The sequence below is a fragment of the Balaenoptera acutorostrata genome, chromosome 4 (assembly GCF_949987535.1).
Source record: "Balaenoptera acutorostrata chromosome 4, mBalAcu1.1, whole genome shotgun sequence".
In the NCBI taxonomy this organism is placed as follows: domain Eukaryota; kingdom Metazoa; phylum Chordata; class Mammalia; order Artiodactyla; family Balaenopteridae; genus Balaenoptera; species Balaenoptera acutorostrata.
This window is the reverse complement of record NC_080067.1, coordinates 108,481,265-108,500,273: the sequence shown is the minus strand read 5'-3', so window position 1 is coordinate 108,500,273 and position 19,009 is coordinate 108,481,265.

Sequence of the window (19,009 nt, the reverse complement as noted above, 5' to 3'; positions counted from 1 at the left end):
AAGGAAAAGAATCTGCTCTAGAGCTTCCAGAGGGAGTGAAGCCCTGCCAATACCTTGATTTTGTATGCCTGACCTCCAGAATATATATTTCTGTCATTTTAAACTACCAAATTTGTGGTAATTTGTTATCATAGCCTCAGGTAACTAATACAATGGCTTTCTAGTATCGGAAACATGACGTGCATTTGATCAATTATGTACTTTTTCTCAGGACTTTATTGCTTTGATGAGTGATACTAAGACAGTGAAATAGAGTAAATTCACAGAGGTAAAATGGAATGTCCACTGTGTAGCCATGTCAGTAGGTGGTGGTCGTATGTCTTGTGGTAACGAGTATCTTACAGTGCTGATATCTGGGCCACACTGTTCTGCTCATTGTGCTTTATATTTTTGCATGTTAGGAGCTGCCTTAGCATCTGCCTATTTCCCAAGCCTGGTTCTCTATGCTCCTAGGATTTTGTCAGATCCCATGGTTTTTTTGTTTTGTTTTGTTTTGTTTTCAAATAAATTCCTTGAAATCATAGTGGATTTTTATAAATTGCAATTCTAGATTTGTAAGGGTGTGGAGAAAAAGGAACCCTCCTACACTGTTGGTGGAAATGTAAATTGGTACAGCCACTACAGAGAACAGTATGGAGGTTCCTTAAAAAACTAAAAATAGAACTACCGTATGATCCAGCAGTCCCACTCTTGGGCATCTATCCGGAGAAAACTATAATTCGAAAAGATACATTCACGCCAGTGTTCGTTGAAGCACTGTTTACAATAGCCAAGACATGGAAGCAACCTAAGTGTCCACCAACAGATGAATGGATAAAGAAGATGTGGCATATATATACAATGGAATATTACTCAGCCATAAAAAAGTATGAAATAATGCCATTTGCAGCAACATGGATGGACCTAGAGATTATCGTACTAAGTGAAGTAAGCTAGACAGAGAAAGACAAATATCATATGATATTGCTTATATGTGGAATCTAAAAAAAAAAAAAGATACAAATGAATGTATTTACAAAACAGAAATAGACCCACAGACATAGAAAACAAACTTATGGTTACCAAAGGGGAAAGGGGAGGAAGGGATAAATTAAGAGTTTAGGATTAACATATACACACCACTATATATAAAATAGATAACCAACAAGGACCTACTGTATAGCACAGGGAACTATACTCAATATTTTATAATAACCTACAAGGGAAAAGAACCTGAAAAAGATATATATATATTTATATATAGAGAACTGAATCACTGTGCTGAACACCTGAAACTAACATGACATTGTAAATCAACTATAGTTCAATAAAAAAACAAGCAAACAAAAAATCCCTTGAAACCATAGTGGGTTTTTATAACTTACAATCCTGGATTTGTAAGTGATTCAGGCAAAATATATTAAAATGCTTTGCAGTTTTAAAAAGAAAACAAGCAGCTTTCCTAGTACTCAAGTCTGTTTTCTTCTTTTGATTAATAACTAAATATATAAAATGCTTCAGAGTTAATAGTTCTTGGATACTTATTATTGTCTCTTACTTTTCTCAGAAGCTCAGATTTAATAGAAACAGCTTTTTAATCTTGCAACAACAATATTATCCCCTAACCCTCTAATAAACAAAATCAACATCAAGTTCCCTTTGGAGTAATGCTTGGAGTTCAGTACAGATGGATCTGACAGTCATACTTTACTCTTTAATATTCTTTTCTAGTCCAGTGATTTATCTTACTTTTTGGGCTACTTCCCTCTGCACTCAAAAGACTAGTCCTCTGTTGTTGTGTGTTACCAGCATAACAAGTTTTATGTCACATTCATAGATGCTACCATTACCCTCCATGTTCTCACATAGCCAAATATGTTTATTGAAGTTTAATATGCCTTAGGGGCACAATGAACTTTGCAGTTATTAATTGGAAAGGTTTTAGATTTACACAGGACTTTTTTCAAAGTATTTTATACATTCAAGAAATATTTGGAAACTAAATAAACAGGAGATGGATATTTGCACTACTACAATCCTAACAAACCTTGACTTGATGTTTTATTTAGTGTGTGTAGCTTCTCTTAAGCTCTGTTTACATAATGTCGTGTAAACAACCCATTCTCTGGGGAAAAATCAGTAAAAATATTAGGTAATTCATAGCAAAAATTACTGCTTGATTAATTAGTTTTTTTTTTTTTTTTCACTAGTTGCTTATAGTTTTATATAGAAATAGCCTTAGGGCCAAGTGTTAGTTATTTCTCTCTCCTGTCAAATGGAATTCATAGAACGTTAATTATAATTTCCTATGCCCTTTATCCTTTACTCAAGTGGGATACACTTGAACAATAAAAGGAATTAAATAGCTATCCAGGAGACTAAACACATGCCAATCTGAGACACTGGGGCCAAAGGTTTATACTCTTTGTCTACATCTCTACACTTCTCTCTGACAGTGGATATCCAGCCTTAGTTGCTTATCAAGAGAAAAAGCATTGCATTTCATGTGGCCTTAATACTTAGAATAATTAAAATCAACTTAATATTGTCACTATCTCCTTGTACAAATAGGAAAATCTGTCACTCTTGGGTGTTGGGCTAGACCCTCAATAGTTATTAGCTACCATCCTCAAAGGTATCTCAAAACATAATACCTTCATAATACCATTGCTCTCTAGTGATGAGCTTATATGTTTTTAATGTAACTATATTATTTCAATCTCAATATAACCTTTCTTGAGGTTGTTAGGGCATATCAGGAAAATGGTAGCTTTGAAAAAATTTAAAAGAATTTTGATCCTTAACTGCACAGTCTATGTACATTTGCCTCTTCCAGAGAAAGATACATAGATGACTCTCCTTTAGTGCTATTCTAAAATGAGAATATGGCGATAATACAGATAAATTATAGGGTCATATTTTGCATTTGGGGAGAATTTTTATGTTTTCAGAATAATAAGGTTGAAGGGACTTGAGAGATTTTTTAAATTTAGCATCTGTATTTTTCAGAAGAAAAATGGTGAGTCAGAGTGTGATGACATGTCAAAAGTCATACAGTTTATGGCATAAGTAATACTGGTGTGTAAGTCTTCTGATGCCTAGTTCTATACCTTACCTATGATACAAGACTTTATAAAAGACTCACAGCAGAATGTTTTTAGGCAGTATATTTATTTAGTGTATATCAATATCAACATATATGGAAGCATTGCATTTGATAATATTTTTCTGACTCACATTTAGTTAATGTCAATAATTTCATAGAAAGAAGGCTCTGGGAGTTAGTCCTGTCCTGGCAGTTACTTAGTTATCACATATAGGTAGCAAGTCACTTTGGCCTCATATTCCTCACCTGATGATCAGATTATGTAACCTCTGAGGCCTCTTCCAGTCTTTAACCCTTATTCTACACTACAGATTTATATCATCTACTGTATCACTCTACATGTGGGAATTTCTTCTTCATGGATGAATTGACAAGGTGGAATTCTTGGGGAATGGTTTCGTTTCTTACCTCTCTTTATAGTACAGCCAGAATAAGCCCTCTGTGCTCAGTTCCTATAGGCCACCTCCTGCCAGCCCCCAACCAAGACTCTCCCTGTAACACCACCCAGCCAGGTACAGCCAGTAGGCATAGCCAGCCCTGCCAGGGAGCACACCAGGCGAAAGTGCCAAGGTGTAACTATAAGGAGCCCCAAATACTTATTTGCTTTGAATACTTTCTGAGGATTGGGCGAATCTGTATTGCATAAATACATACAGCTATAATTTAAATATATAAAAGTGCTATTGTGAGTAAGAAAACATCTATTTTAAGATGCCAGTGAATTGTGAGTAAATTTTGTCTTTTATGTTCTCAAATACTGAAATTATCTCATACTAAATGAACATTATCATATGGGGAGTCGGCAACTTCTTTGATCTTACCAGTGTCCTCGTTTAGGACAAGACTTGGAGCCCGGCTTCTAATTCCTCCCCATTATTTTTTGCTAAGAAATCAGGAGAGTACTTAGTGGCCTCAGGTAGGGAGAATCAAATAAACCAGTATGAGCTGAGACATTTATGGTTGTTGGTGGTTTAGTGAATAATAGTTTGTGAAAATATTTTAAATTTTTCTTAGAGGTTTCAAGTCTTCAGCAAGTCACAGTGGGGAGTTCCAGGTGTTTTGACAGGTTTCTAAAGAACAAATGTTTGAGCAAGAGGATTTTTGTTGCCTCTCCAATCACACCTCCTCTGGAGTTGAGTATTATCCACTCTGCATACTCATTTTAGTCCTCAAGTTCCTTTGATTATTAGGAATCTTCATGCTTGAAAAGCTGGCTCTGCTGCTCCTCCACAGAGTGAGGGAGGGAAATGGCACATTTTGCAAATTTCAGTGCTTTTGAAAGGAATAATGAAAAGGAGGTGGTGCTGCTTCAGAAGGTAAGCTACAGATGGAACAAAAGGTTAACTCAAATTTCTGTTGAAAATAGAAACTAAAAATAGTAATGATGATCTATACAAGAGCAGAAAACAGAGCAAAGTGAAGTGATTCATTTTGAGTCAGCAGCTTCTTTTAAATCATCCTCTGGTTGTTCAAGGGTTTTATTTTACAAATTGGTATTCAGTAGGCACGTCTGACAACTGGTTCATTGTGTCTCTTTTACCAATTGTCAGCAATAGTCTTTCTTTGGATCCACCAAGGAACTTCATATTCTGATGTAGTTTCTTTGAGGACAAATGATCCAACTTTTTCTCCATGTTTGCTTAAAATGAATTCAAAGCTTAACTTTGCACTCAGTGGCTTCTCTTTATTATATTAACAGATGCTTTCCACTTCCCCCCTTCACTAGAAATGGGAGTTGCCTTGCTTTTAGACAACAGTCTTTTGTCTGTCTGGTTCCTCACCCCATAAAAAAGGTAATCTATCTTCACAGAGGTTGTATTACTGTTAAAAAGAAACTGCTTTTATTAGAGACTTCTGAGGAATGTACAAATGGTATATGTATAGGAATGTGACTGAAATACAGTAGTCCCTCCTGAGCATTCCATAGTGTGTCTTTGAATAGGTACAGAGCAATCTGACAGGATTGGCTTCAGTTACTTCTCACTTTTGAGTAGTTTCAGAGCTCCTGAGTTAGAAAAAACCCTCCTTGCTAAAGAGAAAGATAGGGAGTGATACATTCTTAGAGAGCTACAAGTGGCAGAAGAGGCATATTGAGTCTAGTGATTAACACTTGAGAGTCATTTCTGTGTTATAAACAGAATCTTTAAAACCGTATTGAAAAAGTAATGCTTTAAAAATGTGTTGACTCTTGTCCAAAGTGTTGTATCTCTATTCATAACACAACAGACTATTTGCACATTTTTTTCTATTCATGGACTCTGATGAACAAATAATGTCTTAGGTCTACATAAGGCTTAAATGTAAACACACTGTTTTACAGTTGTGACAGGCACTTTTAAATAGAACATGCCACCATTCCATTCTGACAAAAAAGATATTAAAACCCCTGGTACAGATGATGAATTTCCTGTTTAGGAAGGTAATGTCACTCGCTTAAGATCATTGTGGTAGAGACTCCTAGTTTTCTATCAATATATATCCATGAATTTTTGGTTATGTACATGGCCATGAATGAAGACTGTGTTTCCTAGCTTGCTTTGTAACTATGATGAAGTCTTGGCCAATGCGGTATAAGTATACAAGCTCTGTGCAGGGACATGACCTTGTTTGCTCTCTTTTCTCCTTTTTGCTAGTTCCAGTGGGGGGATCTGATGGTGGGAGCTTGGCAGCCAATGTAGACACTCCTAATGGTGCAACAGAAGGATAAGATAGGAGGAACTTACTTTTGATTACCTTTCTTATACATGGGAGAATAAAAATTTGGGAGTTAATACCAGATTATTTCTTTAACAACCATAAGATATAATCAAGAAATAGAAAAAGTGGAATTTAATCCCATATTATCTAAATCTAATCCATGTGTTCTTTATGTTACAAACTGTACCACTTCATTACACCTGCCATGCATCAATATTGTAGATCTTTGCACTCCATATTGGGTCTAGCCTGTTTAATTAAGGTTTCTTCAACACTGTTGAAAAACCATTGTTTTACCACATTTTATGGTATAGTAGACTATATTATGATATGATTCATTTGAAATGCTTGAAGCACCAAGGATTTTAAAGTACTTTTCAAGCATTAATTTTTATGTAAGTAAAAATGTACACATTAAAACAGTTTATAGAGATGTAAATGAAGGTATTGAAATCCTTTACAAAAGTCACTGGAACTTGTAAGAAAGATAGGGAGTTGGGATAAGAAATGGAGCCTTTAGACTTGATTTCCTCTCCTATCAACAATCTGTCTTATTCACTTCCTTCCAATGGATTCTGAAACTCCTATTTCCTTCAAACAGCTGGTAGTAGTCCTATCTCCTAATGATATACACCACATTAAAAAAAAATGCTACTAATCTAAAAATTCTACTCTGTGAAGATAAGCGTGTGGTTTAGAAGATGAAAAATGCTGACTATATGATTACATTTCTGTCTACTTGTATAATACATGATCATTAAGCCATTCATCATTCTTTCTGTGGACTTAATTTTGGGGCTGGGTAAAGGGAAGATGAGGTAAGCAGAGAATCAATTAACTTTCACTCGGCAGACAATAGTTTTGGCCCTGATGTTCTACATGCTCCTTATTTTAAAGGTGATTATAGAGAATTTTAGTGACTTGTCAGTTAGTCACGGAGTCACGGCTTATCTCTGGATTTTAAAAGACACTAGTTTGGGAATCTTTCTCCCACTTCATGCTGTTTCTTTATTCTTGATATAACCTTTTGGGAAGGAGGAAAAACTGGTCTAAAATCCAAGCCATGCCCTTCATTACCTAGGTCATGATGAGGCAACTTGATGAACTTCTCTTTCTAGTTACTCAAAGAATCTAGTAATTGTCTCTACTGATGTTAAAATGAGATAGTGCATATAAAATACTTTGAACAGAGCCTGACACGTTATAAGTGCTTGGTAACTTATTTTTTCATAAAATTGTTTAATAAAAAATGAAAATAAAAATATAGATAAGAGAATACTTGGTGGGGTTAAGTGATTTATTTTTCAAAACCGAAAAAATTACTTCTGATTTTTCAATCAAGGGAGAAAAACAGATTGGGAAAACGTCTAATGCAGGTAAATGAAGGAGTGTCAACTCTTCCACAGAAGCACAAACTTAACTGACAATTTAGTTTATAGAGCACAGCAAGTACACAGTTTGATCTGCCATAAAAGGCATTGTGAGCCAACAGAATTTTCAAAAGTAATACGGTTTACATTTATTTTGAAATAAATTTATAAATTCTTGCTCTTGAGTGATTAAAACCTGTGAACTATCTTTGAATTCATATATATTTTTTGTATTTGTTGAAAACATGAAGAAATAAATGTTTATAATATAGTTAGAGGCAGTCATTTTCTTTGTTAATAAGAACAATTCAAAGTTTGTTTTTCAAAAACAAAGAAACAAACAAATAAAACCCAATCAACTCACCAATGACTAGTTTAAGCTAAAGACTGAAACTCATTACCAACATTAGGAGGTTATTTTCTGAAGTTCCATTGATGGAATGCTGAATTCAGTTTCATTTCTCACTTAACAATAACAGTCATTCTACTGATATTTTTCAAGGGATTGTAGGATTCAGGCTGTTTAAAAAAGCACATCTTTTACAATAGTGAGGAGAACTGAACATGATTTTTCTACTTTTGCAGCTCATAGCCTAGAGAGGAAGATAGACTTTAATTAATAACAAAAGCATAAAACTGTCTCTAACCCCTAAGCACAGAGGAGAGGTTCATGGTGCTATAAAATATTATACGTAAAGAATTTGACCTAAAAAAGGAGGTCAGGGAAGTGACAGTTATGCTGAGATCTGAAGTAGGAGTGAGCCTGAGGAAGCAAAACCACCTTTTGCAAAGATATCATGGCTGGAAAAAGCACGACCACTGTGGCTGAAGCAGAGAGAATGGGAGCCCAGTGAGAGACCAGACTGGAAAGTCTCTAGGGGAGGACTAATGAAGAGCACTAAAAACACTGGCAAGGAGTTTTGCATGTATAGCTAAGTGCACTGGAAATTCATTGAAATAGTTCATGTCTTTAGTTGGGGGTGGGGGCACAGGAGGTTGATGACATAATCAGATACGCCCTTTGTAAATATCACCCTAAATGCAGTGTGGAGAATGGATTTAACAGAGACCACGCTGCTTTTCGAGTACTTCTGGTGGGAGATGATGGTGTTTCCTTCTCTCCTCAGATGCTTGTTAACTTCTTATGGGCAAAGACTTCATTTATAATTTCCTATATTTTATAGTGTTAGACAAATTACATAATTTTTGCAGAGTAAATGAAAGTAGGGTAATCTTATCAGTTGTTTAGATGACAGAATAATTAGGTTGATTACTTATTATCATTTAATTTAGTCATATGAAAAACTGAAGCTGATCGGATAATTAGTGATGCATAGCGTACTCTGTTTTGAATCCCTGTCCTAATAGAAAGGAATTGAACCTTAGGTTGTGGGAGTTGTCTCTTCATCTCAGTCAGTTGACGTGCAAATCAAACTAGGAGGTGGCTGCTGAGCTGTTCATTTCTAGTTTTTCTTACCACTGTTCTCTCAGACCTATATGTTATCATGCCTTTTTTTTATTTTAGAAAAAGAAAAATATGAGCAGTCTAATAAACAGATTGTGCCTCCTACTAGGGAATTTTTTTATTTTCATAACTTTATCAGCTCATACTGTGTCTTGTATTAAAAATGAAACAGTTAATTTATTTTATTTCTTAGACATATTCTTGTAGGCTATGCTAAGTTCTCCAAACTGTCATTTTACAAACAAATTTTGCATAGGAATTAACATATACAGGGAAATAATCACATATGAACACCAAAGTGACTATTCTCTGAGGGCTCTCATATCGTCCTTCAAATGATTAGACAAGATGTTAGATGTTATCCAACATGCTGATATCTGGACCCTTCCAAATAAGTACTCCAAAATGATCTTTGGGTCAGATTTTTTAAAATATACCAGAAATATTAAAAAAAGAATGCTTTTCAAGTTCAACAGATGTTTATATCTTAAATTTCTCTTTCAAATTGACTTTAAACTTGAATAATTGTCATTTAAGTACTCTAAAATATTATGCATTGAGGTTTTTTTTGTTTTTGTTTTTCTTTTCTTCCATCTCAACCAACTGGCTTTCTAATTCTAACAGATCTGAGCAACAGATCAATTAATCTAACACACACACAAAATCATTTAGGAAAGTTCAAGGAAAAAAATAATTGAAATGTCAGGAACCTTGGACATATTCATGTAAATATTATACCTCTGACAAAAATCATGGGTAGATTACAGTTCATTAAAAGATATTTATAAAATGGTCCTTGAGATACTTTCTTTGTAACTTTGAAAAGTAAGCAGAGACAACTCTGCTTGTTCTCACCCCATTGGTGGTTTTTTTATTCTTCTCAACTACTTAGACAATGGCTTCAAGGGTTTCAAATATTCTAGATTGTTTTCTGAGTTTAGTGAAGATCTTCCAGGGCATTAGCTTAAAACAAACAAACAAACAAAACCAAGAATAAACAGATTCCCACACGTGGTTCTTGACAGTCTTTTGCCATGTTCCTCTTTAGTTCCGTTTGAGTCTGTCTTTAAGTTTCTCCTTTGCTATGTTAGCCCATATCTCTCCATTGCAGTCTCCTCCACCCTAATATTTCTTTTTTTGTTTTATTTTCTCTATCTTTCTTAATCTCTCTCTCCTGTCTCTCTCTTCCTGTAGCAAGCTATATTAAAATATCATAGTTCAGTGAATGCCTCCCTGTGCCATGTGTAACTCATTACCACATATTCCTGAACAAATCTGATATGACTACCACTCTAGTTAGCAAGAAGAAAAGGAAATGTTTTTGTGCCAGAAAATAGAGTTTTTCTTTGAGAAGTTCTTCAAATTATTTCCAAAGTCCCTCTCTTTCCTTTTCCATCAAATGTAGAATAAAAATTAGAGTCAAAAGGTCATGGACTTCTTGTTCCTTATTTACGTTAAAAAAATACAGTGAATTACAGTTGCATTTCTCCTTGTGGAATGTAGTAAAGAAATTTAAAGTGAGTATCAGAGGGTTAAAGATTACAATGAAATAATTTAAAGTTTTAGGAGTTCTGTCTCATTTAACTTCTTGTTTTGCTAATGTCTTTGATAGAGTGCAGGTTAAGCTGGTGCAAACCAAAGACCCCAAAATATTGGCTATAAAAAAAATCCTTTGTCTCTTTCTCATATTGCCAACCAAAGATAAGCAGTCACAGCTGGTTGGGTAACTGCTCAACTTAATATTTTGCTGCTATCTCTGTTCCCGTTTTCACTGACTCAGCCACAAAAGGGAAAGAGCCAAGACAGAAACATGTATTCTTTCCTAGGACCTAGAGTTGGCACCTGTATCTTTTGCTCACATCCTGTTAGCTGGTACTTGGTCACAAGACCTGCAGGAGTTCTATTATGAGTCAATGGGGAGAAAGACATTAGAGAACCATTAACAGTTTCTGCCACAGTTCGAAAAATTTAATTGAAGAGAAATTATTTCAGCAAAATTCTCTCCATCCCTGGAATGCATTTAATTTTAAAATCTGGTTTATTTCACCTTTATTATTGATCTTGGTGACAACCAAGAATTTTTTTTAAAAAGTTGGAGTTCAACCATGAGCCTTTTAGTGTACTACCAAGTGGACATGATTATAGAGTGTGTAGGAAACAGCAGATGATTAAAATATTTCTCCAGACATAATGAAGAGTTGGGTCACACCTGATTTCACTCAACTCTAATGAAAAAGACCTTACAATGGACCTTACTAGATCTGACGTCAGTAACCTCTCTGTCTCCAGCTCTCATTTCTCTCTTCTGCTCTAATGACATGCCAGCCACGTTTTCATTCTTGATTTTCCTCCTAAGTGCCAGCCACTCTATCACCTTTGAGCATTTATTCTTAATATTCCTTCTCTTAGAACCCTCTTTCCCCCAAGATTTCTGCAAGATTTGCTCCATTCTCTTGTTGGAGGAGGTAAATTGAGAGAGGACATGACGCTGGTTGACGCATGATTTGACCCAGGCAGTCGGAGGTCCCTCACTCCCTCCCCATCCTTGGAATGTGTGTTCTTCTGGCCTTCTCCTTGCTCGAGCTTGCCCAAAGACACAGCCTTGAGAGGGCAATGAGATACTGAGACTATCTGGATGGTGTATGTGACTGAGCCCAGTTAAGAACTCTATGTAAACTTTTAAGATTCTGGCACTACCTGGGTGCTGAGGTCTACTCATCTTGTGGCCGCCCAAGACAAGCCTTGTAAGGAAATTCCTTTCCTTAATAAAGTTGCCACCTAACAATCTGGAAGGACCTGCCTCTTTCTTCTGTCTCTCTCTGCCCTCTGAGTATGGGGTCCAATTTTAGATTACACACGCGAAGCTCCAAGAAAGTTGTGAACCAACATCTCTCCTTCAAGTCTTTGTTTAAACATCACCTTCTTAGTAGAACCTACCCTGACCTTCCTCTTTAAAATTCCAAATCCATACACAGAATTTTCTATTCCCCTTTCTTGCTTTATTTATTCCATTGGAGTTATCACCATCCAAGTTTCTATACATTTTGCTTATTTATTTTGTTTATTGACCATCTTCCACAACCAACTAGAATGGATGGTCTTTGAGGGCATTAATTTTGTTTATGTTTGTTTCCTGCGGCTATAATAGTGCCTGGCACATTAAATGATCATCAATAAATATTCAATGACTAACAATGATGAACAAATGAATAAGTGATTGAATAAATGAATCACAAAACTAGAATGGTGTTAACTCTAGTAGTCATTTTGGGAAAATTTGATTCATGCATTGACATTTTTTCAGTGTCTCTGATTTTACTTAGGCAATCATGCTTTGTTTCACATTATGAAAATAACTCAATTTTTTTAAATTTTATTTTATGCAGCTGAAACATCTAAGGAAAATAAAGTCTTCTGTAAGAAAGAATATTTCATAAAATTATGAATGCTCATCTTATGTCAAATCTATACCTAGGGTTAAAAATGTCCAAGCATTGATTTTAATCATTCCATACACATTAAAAGCTCTTTAAAAGTAATAAAATTACATTTCTTTGCAGTATCCTTCCAATGGTAAAACTGTTATTTATAGTTTTCTTACATAATGAAGAGAATTCTTGAGGCTAGGAGTAAAGCTCTAAATTTCCTAACTCCTTATAGCCTTATTTTTAATGCAGTGAATATAGCTTCAATCATTAGCATCATTCTGTATTGAAACATAAGCCATAGGGGCTAGTTATTTAACAGAACTTATTTTTATAAAAAATTTTGCCATTCAGTGTTCTTTAATATATGTTATCTGAATGCCAATTGATACCCAAGCAGTAGTTAAGCACCCAGATTAATGTTTCCACTCACCACATGAAGTGATTCTGAAAATCGCTGTGCTGGTAATTGCAAACTTGTTTTAGGTACAAATGCACTGATTTAGTTTTACAGCCAGCAGAGTCAAACCTGAAAGTAGCCTAAACAAGGTGTGGTTGAGCAAATTGTTCTGAGCATAATTGTCAAGAATGCTTCAAAGTGATAATTAGGATGATAACAAATGATATCCCCCAGGGAGTGAATTGTCAGGCAGCATAAAATAAAACTGGAACCTTTCAGAATCTAAGGAAGACCTAGCATATATTTAAAACAACTTCACAAAAAGTAAAATTTTAAGTTTTTTTGATAACCACATACTTATAAATTCCACTAAATTTATGTAAATGAGAAAGACATATTACACACCATCAAATGACATTTTTTCAGAATAAGGATTTTTTTTTCAATCTTGATAAATAAGTAGAGGGGCAAATGTGCTATTACAGAGAATTTTTCACAAAGAGGGGAGAGTGCTACTGCAGCATAGTTGTAAGGAATCTCCTCACTTCCCATCAACATACAGGATCTAGCTTGTAAACTTTCAGAGATGGGAACTAAAATGTCTGGTCTTACAGTGGCAGGCAACTCAAGCTAATGACAACAATGACAATAATAATTACCATGATAAAATTAATATTTATCAAACACTATTTGTCAGACATTGTGGTAATCAATTTAAATACAAAATTTACTTTTCATACCAATGTTGGGAGATGAGATTGTTATATTCATTTGACAGATGAGAAAATGAGTCAGAATTAGCCAATAATAGAGCATGGATTAAAACTCAAGTCTGTCTTATTCTAGAGTTCTTAATCTTAGCCACACCATTATACTGGTATAGTTATAGGCAGGGTTAACATCCTTTATTGGTATTAGTGTGCTGTACTATGTTTCCAGAAATCTCTTGATCACATACCTCACATTCCATTAGATGTTGCTTGAGTCTCTGTGCCCCATACTTACTTAAAAGGATGGCTCTACCTGTTGATACTTTTCTTTTCATCATTCTACATTTCCTGAACTTGATTTGGAGATGATGTAATACTGCTACAGTAAAGAATCAAGCTACTGGCAATGTTCTTTAAAATAGTCTTTATACAGCTTGTATCACATAATCCATGATGAGGTCTTATTGGCTTGCTATCAAGCTTGAAATGCTCATATAAATTTATATTTCGGCATTAGCATTTCTAAACATTTTGGGAAAATCATATAACTATTTTGCATTGTTTTCTTCTCTGTAAAATGGGTATAACATGACACTGCTGCGCTGATGATTAAATGAGGAAGTATATTTCAAGGTCATGGCACAGTGCTGGGGAGGCCTGGGTGGTTCAGATTACTGGGGGAAAGGGAGGCAACCACGTAATCTTTTTTTTTTTTTTTTTTTTTTAATGTAATAGGCACTCAGTGAAAAGAATCCTACTAAAATCAAGTGTTACACATAAAGGGCAACATTTACACCGGGCCAGTACTAGGTATTTTTTTTTTTAAACATCTTTATTGGAGTATAATTGCTTTACAATGTTGTGTTAGTTTCTGCTATATAACAAAGTGAATCAGCTATACATATACATATATCCCCATATCCCCTCTCTCTTGCAGCTCCCTCCCTCCCACCTCCCTCTAGGTGGTCACAAAGCACCGAGCTGATCTCCCTGTGCCAGTACTAGGTATTGATACAGTGGTGAATAAAATAGACTTCTTTTCTGAATGTTAGTGGACAAATAAGTAGAAAATATCAAATTATGGTAAAAAAGGACCAGACCAGGGAGTGATGAGGGATAGTGATGGGCTGGGGATCTAATTTGGAGTCCACAGCTGGGGAAGGCCTCTCTTGAGAAGGGCTATGTTTATGATGAGACCCAACTGATGAAAAGGAGCCAGGCAGACAAAGAGTCTCTAAGGCAAAAGGAACAATGTATGCAAAAACCCTGATGTGAAGAGTTTGGCAAGTTGACGGAATTGAGAAGACAGTGACAGGCCTTGGCTACCATGAATGGGAATGAGAAAAGTATGTGGAGAGAGGATGTGGCTAGGAGGAGCGGTGGGGGGCACGGGATAGCAGCACAAAGGTGCCAAAGAGCAGTGGGAACAGTGCTGAAGACAGACTTGGGAAAACTCACAGCTCTTTTCCTGCACAGGGCCTGTGAGGCCATGTTGAACTGTGGCCTGCGGAGCATCGGCAGGGGAGGAGCCTGCCCCAGCCTATACCTTGAAATCACCCACCACCCACCCCCTTGCTTCCCAGGCCCTCTTATTTCCAGTGAGCCCTGGGCACTTTTACAACCCAGTCACTAAAGCAGACACCAAGAAAACAGCTCTGTGAAGTGCTCTGCCGGAACACGTTTCCCTTACAGGCTGCTGCTGCTTGACAAGATTATTTGTTCTCGGCCTCACAGGCATACAGGGTTGCTTTGCTCAGTCGGTCTTGCTTTAAGTCTCTTAAAATGGATTAGGACAGTGGAAGGTTATATTTGCAATCTTTGTTGTTTAAAGGTGAAAGTAAACGTGCTGATAACTGGGGGAAAAGCATTTTAAGCTGTGTTTTGAACTGAGAGCACTGATTTAGAAGAACTTGGAAAATTAAGGTAATTAGGCAGAGCTAAATGAAGGCCCCTAATGAAAGGCCCACAGATTTGATTCTGTCATACTTCTGACCTCTGCTAGTGACAGAATTTAAGCTATTTGTTATTCTTTTGCCTGAGTAGCTAAGTGCTGTGACCCAGATAAGTACTGTGGTTCCTTGTTTACTTTCTGGCAGAAGTAGGGGTGTTGGTTTGGAGATTGAGCGAGAAAGGTGGGGTGGGGAGGGCAAAGAGAGAGAAAGGGTGTGAGACTTGAGTGCACTGAAACAGATCAAGCTGGTTCAACAAATTACTGATACAGTTTTGTATTTCCTAAGAGGCTGTTGTTCCTTGTTACCTGTAACCAGACTGAATGCCAGAAATTTGCTTTAAACAAATGATATTAATTAGAAAGATGTTTAGCTTCCAACCTGTTAAAAAGCAGAGGCACCAATGTAATGGTGCTGACCACTCTGTTTTCAACAATGGACACTGCAAGATGCATCAGGCTGGAAGGGCTGTACCAACATGAGGAAATGTCTCTGAACTGAGGCATTGTTTCTCTGTCCTTTCCCCAGAGCTTCTAGAAATGTCATATTTGTACTCAGCCAAGTGGCAGCCTGCTTTGTGAAATCACAGACATGCCGATTGCCTCAAACACACCACACAACCCTGGGTTGTTTCATGTGCTGTTGTCCCTGGCGCACAAGAGGCATAATCTGTTCAGGAATGCCACTGGGATATTCTGCATGAAATTCATTGTGTGGGAGGAACTGCAAAGCTTCTGTGTTTTAACACCCCAGCCAAGTGAATCAGAAAAATGAAAATTCCCACAGAAGCCTTTAACCAGACTTTTCTTTCCCTGACGTGATATTCAGATCCAACAGATGGAAAAATAGCAACGTTTTATCGGATTGTCTGAGTAGGGTAAGGTGTGAGTGTTTTATAAAAGCTAGTCAAAGGCTACAGATATTCAAATGGCTGGAGAAGTTGAAGTAGCAGTGACCGAGGGAGCTGACCAAAGATAGCACCAACCCTCCTTGGAGAAAGGGCAAGCATTAAGTGCTAAGTGTCAGCATCTTAACAGACCAAGGAATCACTAGTGCACTTCCACCTGTGGTACTTCAATGGGATTTTCAGGGTATTGCTTAACGGTGAAGATAAACAGGATTGGCTTTCTCTTTATAATTCAAGGCATCCTGTCACTATCTCTTAAGCTGCTTGCATCTATAGAACATCTATTGGCTGCAATGTGCCTCACATTTTTTAAAACAAAACCAAATAGTGTTTCCAAACTCTAGATTTTTCTTTATTTTTCTCATTTCTCCTCTGCCTACCTCAAGTCATTATTCCTCCTGCATTCTCTGCACCTGCATCTCTGGAGCTGAATGAGGCAGAAGAAAAACACAGCCATGCTGGTTATTTTGGCTTTAAATTCATGGCTGTTATCTTTGTGGGCCTTTTGTGCTGCAGCATAGCATCCGACATCTCTCTGATCTCTTCACTCTCTCCTCTCCTGTTGCTTGTTGAATACATTTTCTTTTCTCCTCCAACCTGCAACAACGTTTCCTTTCAGCTTATGACCTTGCTTGCTTATTTATTTAGCAAGGTGAAGGCATCAGGAAAGAGCTTCCACAATCTCCCACCAGCACACCCATTTGGTGGCATTTTTGCCCACTGACTCTGACTTCATAAGCTTTACTTTGGATGAATGTCCCTGGTTTCCACTTGAGCCCTATATGCTCTACATGTTCACCCAAGGACGTTGCTCCAGTAATTTCACTCTCTTCTGCACCATCAAGCTCCCCCTCTTTTACTAGATTATTTCTTCAACATATAAACATCCCTGAAATGTCTTACAATTGGTAAATGGTTAAACAAATGATGGTACATACATACCATGTACAATAAAATGGATCAAATTATTGATACACCCAGCAACTTGGATGGATCTCAAGTGTATTATGCAGAGTGAGAAAACGCCAATATCAAAAGGTCACATACTGTATGATTCCTTTAACATAACATTTTGGTAAAGGAAAATTATAGAGATGACGAACAAATTAGTGGTTGCCAGTGGTGAGGAATGGTAGCAGGGAGGAGTGAGGTCATGGCCTTAAAGATATAGCACAAGAGAGATATTTGTGGTGATGGAATAATAGTTCTGTGTTTTGATTGTAGTGGTGGTTACATGAATCTACACAAGTGATAAAATGACTTAGAACTCTACCCACACATTATAACAATGTCAATTTCCTGTTTTTGATATTGTATGATAGTTATATAAGATATAAACACAGGATAAAACTGGGTAAAGAGTATAAGGCCTTCTCTGTACTACCTTTGCAAATTTCTGTGAATCTATAATCATCTCAAAATAAAAAGTTAGAAAACGTACCCACAGTGAAATGTCTTATATATCAAATGTTAACGTATCAAAGACCACCAAATACATTAACTTGTACTTCTAGGTTGACTAACAAAAGAACACAAAACAAAGCAAAAAAAATTTTTTTTAATCAAAACAAACAAAAATACCTCTCTTGATCCTGCATGCTTCTCCAACTACCACTTCATTTCTCTGCATTCCTTCATAGAAAATCTAAAAAGATTTGCATATACTCCATATCTCCAACGCCTCTCTCCCCATTCTACCCTAATCAGTAGTTAATGCCCATCACTCCAATGATATTGTTCTCATCAAAGCCACCGTTGGTCAGGATGCTAAATTGAATGTCCAATCCTCTCTCCTCATTTTAGTAAACCTACCAGCAGCATTTGAGATGGTATGTTACCCCATCCTCCTTTAAATACTTTTTGAAAAGTGGTCTCTCCTGGTTTTCCTCCTTATGCCCAGCTGTTCCTTCTCAATCTGCATGGCTTGTTCTTTCTTGTCTCTTAGACATGTTATCCATGCATAGTCCTAGGGATCAGAGTTTGGACTACATCTTTTCTATTTCTACATTCACTTCCATATTTAGATACCATCTGTTTACTAATAAATAGCACTTCAGTATTACCATATCCCGAACCAACCTGTGATCTCATCCTCCCCCAGCCTGTTCCTCCTGATGCTTTACCTATACAGTTAATGGCAATTCCATTTTTCCAGTCACTTAGGCCAGATGTCTAGGAGACATCCTTGAGTCCTCTCCATTTCCTATACCATGCATCCAGCATATCAGGAAATACAGTAATGTCTGTCTTAAAAATTTATGTAGGATCTGCCTACTTCTCACCACTTTACCATCACACCACACTGGTTAAGCCACGGTTATCCCAATCCATATTATTATAATAGCTTCCTAATTGGTCTTCCTCCTTCTACTCTTCACTTTTCTGGAGTCCAGTCCAAACTCAACATTCAGAAGGATCTCTTTGAAACATAAGCCATGTCATACCTCACATAAAAGGTCTATAAACATTCATGCACAAGTCTTTCTGGAGACATATGCTTCTATTTATCTTGGATAAATACCTAGGAGCAAAGTGTGTAGGTCACATTGTAGCTGTATGTTTCATTTTTAAAGAAACTGCCAAAAACTTTTCCAAAGTATGTGTACCATTTTACATTCCCATCAACAGTGTATGAGAATTCTAGTTCCTCCACATCATAATCTATAGTGACAGTGAGCAGGTCAGTGGTTGTCTGATAAAAGAAAAATAGAGTTGAGATAGGAAGGGAGGGATGGATTACAGTGAGCATTAGGAAACTTTTGAGGATGATGGTTATGTCCATTATCTTGATTCTGGTGATGGTTTCACTGGTATATACATATTTTAAACTTATTAAATTGTATGCTTTAAATATATAGTTTATTGAATATAAATTATACCTCATAAAGTAGTTGTGGTTATGGGAAAGATAATGTTTCATCTAGAGATCATAAGTATTAGATGAGGTAATACACGTAGTAAGCATAAGCCTAGCTTAGTTAAGTGTTCAATAAATGGTGAC